This window comes from Cryptomeria japonica, chromosome 7 (assembly GCF_030272615.1).
Source record: "Cryptomeria japonica chromosome 7, Sugi_1.0, whole genome shotgun sequence".
NCBI lineage: Eukaryota > Viridiplantae > Streptophyta > Pinopsida > Cupressales > Cupressaceae > Cryptomeria > Cryptomeria japonica.
In genome coordinates this window covers 651548906-651557929 of record NC_081411.1, presented here as the reverse complement: position 1 = coordinate 651557929, position 9024 = coordinate 651548906, and positions in this window count along the sequence as shown.

Genomic DNA, 9024 nt, shown 5'->3' with positions numbered 1-9024 from the left:
CACCAAGAACTTAGTAGTCACGCAAGCATGATTGAGATCTCTAGGATCCTACTAAGCACCCAATGTGAGAGTGAACTCTTATATAGCCCCAACCATTAACCCTTTCGTAGTCAATGGCCTATTTATTATAGTGAGTTGGGAACCCCAGGTCCGGGTGTACTCACTTGGGTCATTCCCCTCTTACCTTCTCAAAGAGCAAGTTGGCAGGGCAGGCCCGCTAGAGGTAAACACACAATCAAACAAGAAAAGGTTGGAGGGTCTAGATTTCTGATCATCTAGTAAGACAAGAGCATACTTTCCTACCTTTACGCTTTTCTTAAAGACACATAAGACAATGGTTCATTCTATTTTAATTAATATCTAGGTGCCTAGTTTAAATAAATGCACAAGATTTGGTTGGATCAGCTAGGCAACCTACAAAACAACTTGATTAGTAGTTTTGAAAAATGGAGTCTTCAACAAGTGTCCTGCAAAACAACTTGATTAGTAGTTTGAAAAAAAAAAGGAGTCTTCAACAAGTGTCCTGCAAAACAATTTGATTAGTTTGGAAAAATAGAGTCTTCAACAAGCGTCTTGCAAAAAACAACAAAATGACAAAAATATTTTTTTTTTTGATTTTTTTGGAATGAATAGAAAAACATGAATAAAAACTTTTTTACTAATGACAAATGTGGATTTGAAGAAAGCTTTGATGGGTAAATGGGGTTTGACTCGGTTTTTGCCACTATCCAAGGGATAGGCAAGCAAAAAATGGGGATTTTGGAGGAGAGACGAAGGAATGGGAAAATTTGTCAAAGAGGGGCAAAGAAGCAAAAGTTGGAGATGGATAATATGGGAAAAATTTGGAGGTGATTGGATAAAAGGGGAAGAAGTTATGGCAAACCCTAAAAATAGAGAAATATGGGATTTAGGCTTCAAAAAGTGGATTTTTGGGATAAGGCCCCCAAGGAAGAAAATGTGGAAAATGGCAATGCGGAGAATCTGGTGGAGTTTGGAGGAAAATGGAGTCAAGATAAAGAAGATATGGCGAAAAAATAGAAAAAACAAAGCAGACCCTAGATTTAACAGAGTAGAAACCCTAAATTTAACATAATAAAAAAAAGTGTCAAAGGTCCGGATTTCTGATTGTCTAGATAGACAAGAGCATAATCTCCTACTTTCACACTTTCCTGCGGTCAAACAGATTATCTTTAAAAAGAGCAAATAACAGGAAATGAAAAAAAAAAAAGAAATGTAGACTACAGTTAGCGCCTAAAAATTTCAGATAGATTAACAGAGCAAACAGTAGCACTAAACAGATAGAAAAGTGTCAAAGGTCCGGATTTCTGATTGTCTACATAGACGAGCATACTCTCCTATTTTCACACTTTCCTGTGATCAGAGCATACAATCGTGCTAAACAAAATAGAAAAGTGAAAGGTTTGGATTTCTGATTGTCTATATAGACAAGAGCATACTCTCCTACTTTCACATAGATTATAATTAAACAGAGCAGATAATAGAGCAAATAACAGATCAGATAACAGGAATTCAAATTCCCACAAAAACGCTCGTGCTAATCATAGAGCTATCGTGCTGAAACTGAAACAGAAACAAAAAAAGAATAGAAACAAAAAAAAAATGCAATAGAAACAGAAAAGAAGCTGTTGCGCAGAAATACAGAGCCGCTATTCTGAAACCTGCAAAAAAAAGATTTTTTTTTTTTTCTGCAGTCACGCTATTCTGGAACTTGTGTCTCACAACTCACAAAAACTTTTTTAAAAAAACATTAGTTCTTAGGGACGTGGGTCCCACCGCACGTGCCAAAATGAAGAGGGGAAAACAGATTTGAAGGTCAAATGATCAAAACATAACGAAATAAACATGCAGAATGCTAAAATATCATTAAAAGACCATTTCACCTTGCTATTTTACCTTCTCCTTCGGATTGAGCTTGATGAAGTGAAGGCGCCCCTTGATAATGCTCCACTTGATGTGCTCCTTTGATTGTTGGATGTGGATGGCTCTCCAATGTTGTGCACAAATGGAATGGATTTGAAAAATGATAAGGATGAGATGATCAAGTTGCCAAGATGATTTCCTGGGCTCAAAAGGGCAGCATAAACTTACTGGATTTCAAGATGTTTTGAATGAAGGGATGGAGCGCTATTTTATAGGAAGAGGAGAGGAAAATGGATGGCTAGGATGAATTCGAGATGAAGGGCTAAGATTTACTTGTGAGCTCACACAAAGTCCAAGAGAGGGTGTGGAGACCAAGAATTATGCCTTAAAGGCATTTTGTATTTCCACACTCCACAAGATGCATTGGAGGTGTATGCGGGCATTTTTATACGTCTACAGGAGGAATTAAAAATTCTCCAAAAAAGGATATCATGGAGATTGGAGGAATAAAAAGGAATTAAAAATTCCTTGGGAGAGGGGATGCCTAGAGGAATGTGTGATTTTGAAAATCTTACATTCACCTAGGAAGAGCATTTAAAGCTAGTGGCTGGATGAAAAGGACAAAGAGTTGACTTTGTGACTGATCATGATGATTAACCATTAACGACTCATTAGGAGGGGGATTAGAGGAAATGTTAGGTGGGATTAATATTTGTAGGAGAATTTGACTAGGAGAGAGAATGAGTGGAGGGAATAAAAAATTAGAAGAATAAGGTTAAGTGAGTTTAGGGAGTTTCTAGAAGAATGAATTAAGAAGATGACTTGAAATTAATTAGCTAAGAGGAAGATTTGTGAGGATTTGATTTTTTTAGAAGAATAAAGAAAGGGATTGATTTATTAAATAAATCAATCATATGCTATAGTGACAATATTAATTATATTTAATTAACATTGAGAGGAATTTGAATTAACATAATTAATTAATTAATTATGCGAGGAATTAAAAATAATTAAAATAATTATTTTTAAGTGTCTACATTATGAATAGCCTTGACAAATTTAAAGTGATATTTAAAAGGTTGTATAAAAGCCTTGTACTTCTAATTTTGAGGTGATTTTTCATTAAACAAGCCTTTGTTTTGAAACATCCTCATTGAATTTAAAAGTAAAGTTGTGTGCCCAACATATAAAGAGATAAATGTTCAAAAAATCATGCTCTTGAAGATGTGTTTCACGTTGAAAAGATGAGTCAAGTTTAAGTTCACTTTGGAAAGGAGGGAAATGCTTTTAGGGCTATCTATGTGTCCTCTTTGAGTTTCTTTTCTTGTTTGGCCTCTGCATCATAAAAATTAGGTTTCTAGCAAGACAAGCTTGCATGTGATCCCTTTCTCATCAATTTCATCCTCATAAGTCCACTAACAAGCAATAACCTAGATCATCCATCGAGTTACACATGACAAAGGAAATTATAGAGGTTCAAGGGACAATTACAGAGCTACTCCATGGGTTTTAGGTGTGTAATAAGCTTTTCTGATAAAAAAAGAATGCAGAGAAGATCAAATAAGACACATGGATCATTGGAGTCATGCCACACAAGAAGACCATTCATTCCATTCTCCATCAAACAGGTTTTCTTTAACCTCCTTCAAATTCCCTTATCGTTCTTTCAAAAAGAGAACAAAGGAAAAATAAGGTCATTTATACATGCTTTGTATGCTTTTCTCTTTAAAACCTTAGGGTTAGGACATCAACCTCATTAAATAGTATAGAAATAATTAGTTGAAGAGAGAAATCAAATCATATCCCCCATAAACTAAATGGGCATCCTACATAGTCAAAGGTGTACTCATGGCTAGATCTAGACAATGTCAACACCCTATGATATCAAAGCAAATAGTAAAAGAGGGGCAAAAAATATTGAAGATACAATATCTTGTATAAGGAGTAATGATTTTTTTCATTTACAAGGCCATAATGTGAGTCATAGTGCATAGGATTGTCCTAAAACAACATGCTTGTCACCAAGGACAAATGAATGAAAGAAACAGGAAAATAATTTTGCAATCCCAGAGTACATGGAGACAGTAATGTGAATCATAGACAAGACATATAAAAATCAATCAAATGCAAAAAATCTTTAACAGAGATCATTAGAATACTTGAAATCATTGGGCAGTGCACTGGAGTTTGATAGAGGTTTATAAGGAATAAAGCCCTTCAAGGTCTTGGTGGAAAATAATTCCTTGATATAAGCTTTGTAGTAAACCTGAAGAAAACTCAAGAGGTTGATAGCCTCTAAAGCATTCTTTTGACCTTAAAACATGATATTATGGTACATTTTAGACTTATGTGTGTACTTTGTAAAAAATAAAATGGTTGTGTGGCTTTTAAAAATATTTACATTGTACAATATTAATCAATATGAGTATATTCCTCTAGTGATGTCATTGTAGAGCATGCTTTGATGAGGGGATTGAAAGCAAAGGAAATCTATTTCAATGGTTGTATGAAGATCCGCTTGAGTGATATGATTGCAAAAATGTTTACTTTGAGTATCAAATGTGCAAAGCCATTCGGTATGAGACCAATTCTAGCAATACATTAAGCATGAGAATGTGCTCAAATATTTTTTTTATGCATCTCATTTAGACCACTTTCTCTAGTTGGAATATCCAAGAATAAATAATTTTAAATGAGATATCATAGAAATTTGGTTTGCTAATTCAAGGCCATTGATATATGCATAAGTTTTCAACTAGTCATGCTTTTGTTTCCTCCCAAATTTAACCGGATCATTCCTAAACCCAATAGGGATATAATCATTATTTGATGAGAACAATTTGCATCCTTGTTAATAATTTTTTTCAACTTGAACAAACTGAGGATCTACATAAATGAGAATGCAAGGGGATTTTTTTAGTAACGACTACACTCCACTTTGCTTCTATTCAGGCCTTATTGAAGGCTTCTTTGCAACAAAGGCTCGCCTATAGACCTATAGTTTAATGTGCTAATCAATAACAATTATCAACTGACTTAATTCTCTAACCATTAGAAAAACACGCTAAATTATAACCCAAAAATTGGAGTGATACAATTTAGCACACTTGTAAAGCTAACAATGTTCTACATTAATCAATGATAGTGACAAACTAGAATAATGTTTTAAATCTTATAACAAATTTTGTATTATAACTTAGAAATTGGAGTTATATAGACCTTGTGATACACCATGAAGGACATGTGATTTGTCAATATCCATTTGCACAAATAGCTTAGAGAAGTTGTCTTTCATAATGGTTTTCAACCATAATCGTTGACCTATTGGGAGTTCTTATTTGTAGAAACTATTAGTGGCACCAACACTTATGCTAGAAAAAAATTCATAGCATTGTGGATAGGGAACCCTAGGATGTGCTCAAAAAATAGAAGTTATAGACATCTTGTCATAATGACCACAAGACACATTTTCATCCACCCACTTCACGTCATGTAGGACAAAATTTACATTACATGTCTCCAATATTGTAATCCAATAGTGATGAAGTTTCTACAAACTAAAGGTACAATATCCTCCATACGAAATTCATGGACCTTATTGTCTACTTCAATTAATCTACATCTCAGTGCTCTTGTCAAATCCATCTTTCTTAGATCATTACTCTCACTTTTGATAGTAGAACATAATATTCAAAATTTGTTGAAAATCACTATAAATTCTAATTCATTTTAACAACTTCGGTTTTATCTCAATTTTCCTTCTAGTTCATAGTTTTATATATTTTTCTTTTTCATAGCCATGTGTAGACATTCATAGGTAGTCTTCTTCATTGTTTCAAGTTCATAGATTGTACAGGTTGACATTAGTTAATCTTGTTTTTATTGTTAAGTTGTTTTAGTGTTCATTATGTCAGAATCTCCAAGTTATAATTTTTCTTACAATTTAGTTTAAATATTGAGATTGGTGGAAACCATCAACACAAGTAATTTTCCTCGTTGTTCATAACTCTTTGATAAAAGAATTAGCGTTTGCAAATTTCTCCTAGTCTCCCATTTTTATAGTTAATATCTTAATTTTGCTAATTTTGCAGATTTGAATGCGGAAGTTGAAAATAATCAAGAGCTCAATGTTGCAACTATTGAATAACTTAAAATGCTATTTGCATACTTATAGTGTTTGAAGAAATGGTGTCTTTTGTGAATGAATCTGTAACTGTCGTTCATTAAAAAATATCTAATACAATACTTAGGTTTTGTAAGCATTAAACTTGTCTAATTGAATTGCTAAACTCAAAATTCAAGTTCTAAATGTAAAATATTTCACATAGTAATTTTGATACCTCTAATTTATGGATGTTGCATGCTAGCAAATTAAATGCACATTTCTACAGTTGTCTCAATTTCAAATGTTCTTAGCTTTATCGCACAATGTAGAGAAATCACGACAGTTCAAATTCTAAATTCACAATAAAATCTAAAAGACAAAACAAAATGTGAAACAAATTAATAGAATTGCGGATGGCGACTTGGATTCACATACAGATCATAAAGAATTCAAACCATTGAATTGAGTAAAGAAGTAGATATGAACATTGGATTATTGGAATAATTAGGAATCATATGTAGATTTATTGGGACAAAGATGAGTAGGGTAAAAAATCAAAAATAGATCAAAGATGCTTGAAAGACTCAAGAGATCATCTAATTTCTCCCAAAAGGTTTCTTTATTAATGTCTTTGCCATCAAGGAGGAAAGGGATAAAAAAAATTATATGATTGGTTCACAATTGATGATGGAGGATATCCTTCCTACTCTTGTAACTGCATCCAATTCCTTCTTTCCATTTCAACTTCTCTTGGCAAGGGGAATTCGCTATGAATGATACTTGAAATAGTTGAGCATTGACCCCCTCCACAATATGGTGCAAAGAGAGAAACACATTTAACGAAATAGTGAGTTCTTGTTTCACAAAAAGGATCTACGATACTTGGAGAATAAACTTTCCACATGGAACAAGAAAGTATTCTAAGAATATATTGGAGGAAAAGATGTTAGTAGAAATAAAACTAGAATCATTAAACAAAAAAATTATCAGAAATGGCTTTGTTCAAAGAAGAATATTTGAGAGAAAAATAAATAAAAGAAAAGTTGTTAGAACTTTTGGTTAGGGAAGAGATTTATTGGAGGGATAGGCCGTGAGAAAATTGGATAAAACATGGTGATTTGAACACAAAATATTTTCACGTTCCTGTTTGTGAATGGGGGAAAAATGTCTGTGATCTTATGGAGTCAAGATCCAAATTCAATCCAACATTCTCAATAGAGTACGTGCAAGAACAAACACATGCAACACTAAAACAAAACAGACATGCAAATCAACAAGAATTTTAACTCTATTGCACTCCTATCAATCAAGACTTTACGCTCAAATTTTAGATGCTCTCAGCATTTTTACAAAGGCAATGATTGAATGGAGATTTGAAGAATGATTTCAAGCTATGAAAGATGAATGCAAGATAAGAAAAGATGCAAGAATGATTAAGAAAAGCAAGAATGTGAGACATAGAGATGAAAAATGCAAGATGTTGATTAACTTACCAGACTTAAAAATGAGGAGGGGCAAGGTATATATAGATGTTCTCAAGGTGAATCCAAATTGTAGGATAAATGTGGGATAAAAGATTAGATTAGAAATGTTGGTCCAACATGCATAGGTGAGTGCAGTAGATAGAGGTTAAATATGATAAATAAGGGATGATGTAGATATGAGAGGGGTTTGAGAAAATGGTTTTATTTAAAATTTAAAAAATGGATTATATGTTATTAAATGAATGAATAGTAGAATATATATTGATTTTAATGAATAATGATGAAATATAATAATATTATGAATATTATATAATAATGGATGATATGGATATTATATTCAAAAATAGGATTATTAAAGAATGGATCCACCTTGATGATCATTAGAAAATTAAGATTTTGATAAGAGGACACTTTTTAATGAAATTTTATGTGTCTAACTGTTAAATCGAGACCTTTGATAAATCATATTGAGGAGATTATGAGGGATGATGGTGTTGGGATAGAATGAGCATTGGTGAGACAATATTGGACTACTTCAAAGCGTTGTTGGGGGTTGGCGATTGCTCAAGTAAGAGTGAATAGGATGATTTATTGACTTTAATTTGTCATCTTATAACTGAGGAGGACAATCTTGCTATTGGATTTATTTTCCTTTGAAGAAGTTTGGTTGGCCACATTTTAGCTTAACCCAAATAAGTCACCTAGGTCAGATGGTTTCCCCATAAAAATTATATAAAAATGTTAGAACTTCATGGGCCCTGGTATTTGTAATCTGGTGGAGGATGTCAGATGTAGTGGAAGGTCTATCAAGGATTTAAATAATATGGCGATTGTGCTTATTCCTAAAAAGTGATTTTAAAACAATGACCATTTTTCACCCAATTTCCCTTTGCAACATGATCTACAAGATCATTTCCAAATATTTTACAAATAGATTAAAGAAGGTTTTGGGGTAGCTTATCTCATAGGAACAAAGAAGCTTCACCCCTGACCGCAAGTTCATAGACAATATCATACTCATAACAAAAAAAATGCATACCATCATGTCAGAAATAATTAAAGGTATGGTTTTGAAATTAAATATAAGTAAAGTATATGATAAAGTTAATTGGGAATTTGAGATGAAAATACTCAAGATATTTGGCTTTTATTTGAAATGGATTAGGAATATTAGAACATGTATAGAAACAACTAGATTCTTTATGCTAGTCAATGGGTCCTTGTTTGGTTTTTTTGAAGGTAAGAATGGTTTCCTTCATGGAGACCATATTTCACCATTCCTATTCATTATCATGGTAGAATCTATGAGAAAACATGTCAAAAGGCTTAGATGTTAAAAGATTTGGAAAGGCATCTCTATTTATGCATATCTGAAGCCCAGTATGCATTCATAATTCACGAACAATACAATCTTATTTGGAGAAGCCTTGGTTCGTGAGGCAAAGGCAATAAACAATGCTTTAGATGATTATACCCTAGCTTCAGGATAAAGTTTAAATAAAAATAAATCAGAGGTGTTATTCTTTAACACAAACAAAGTCTTGCAAAAATGGA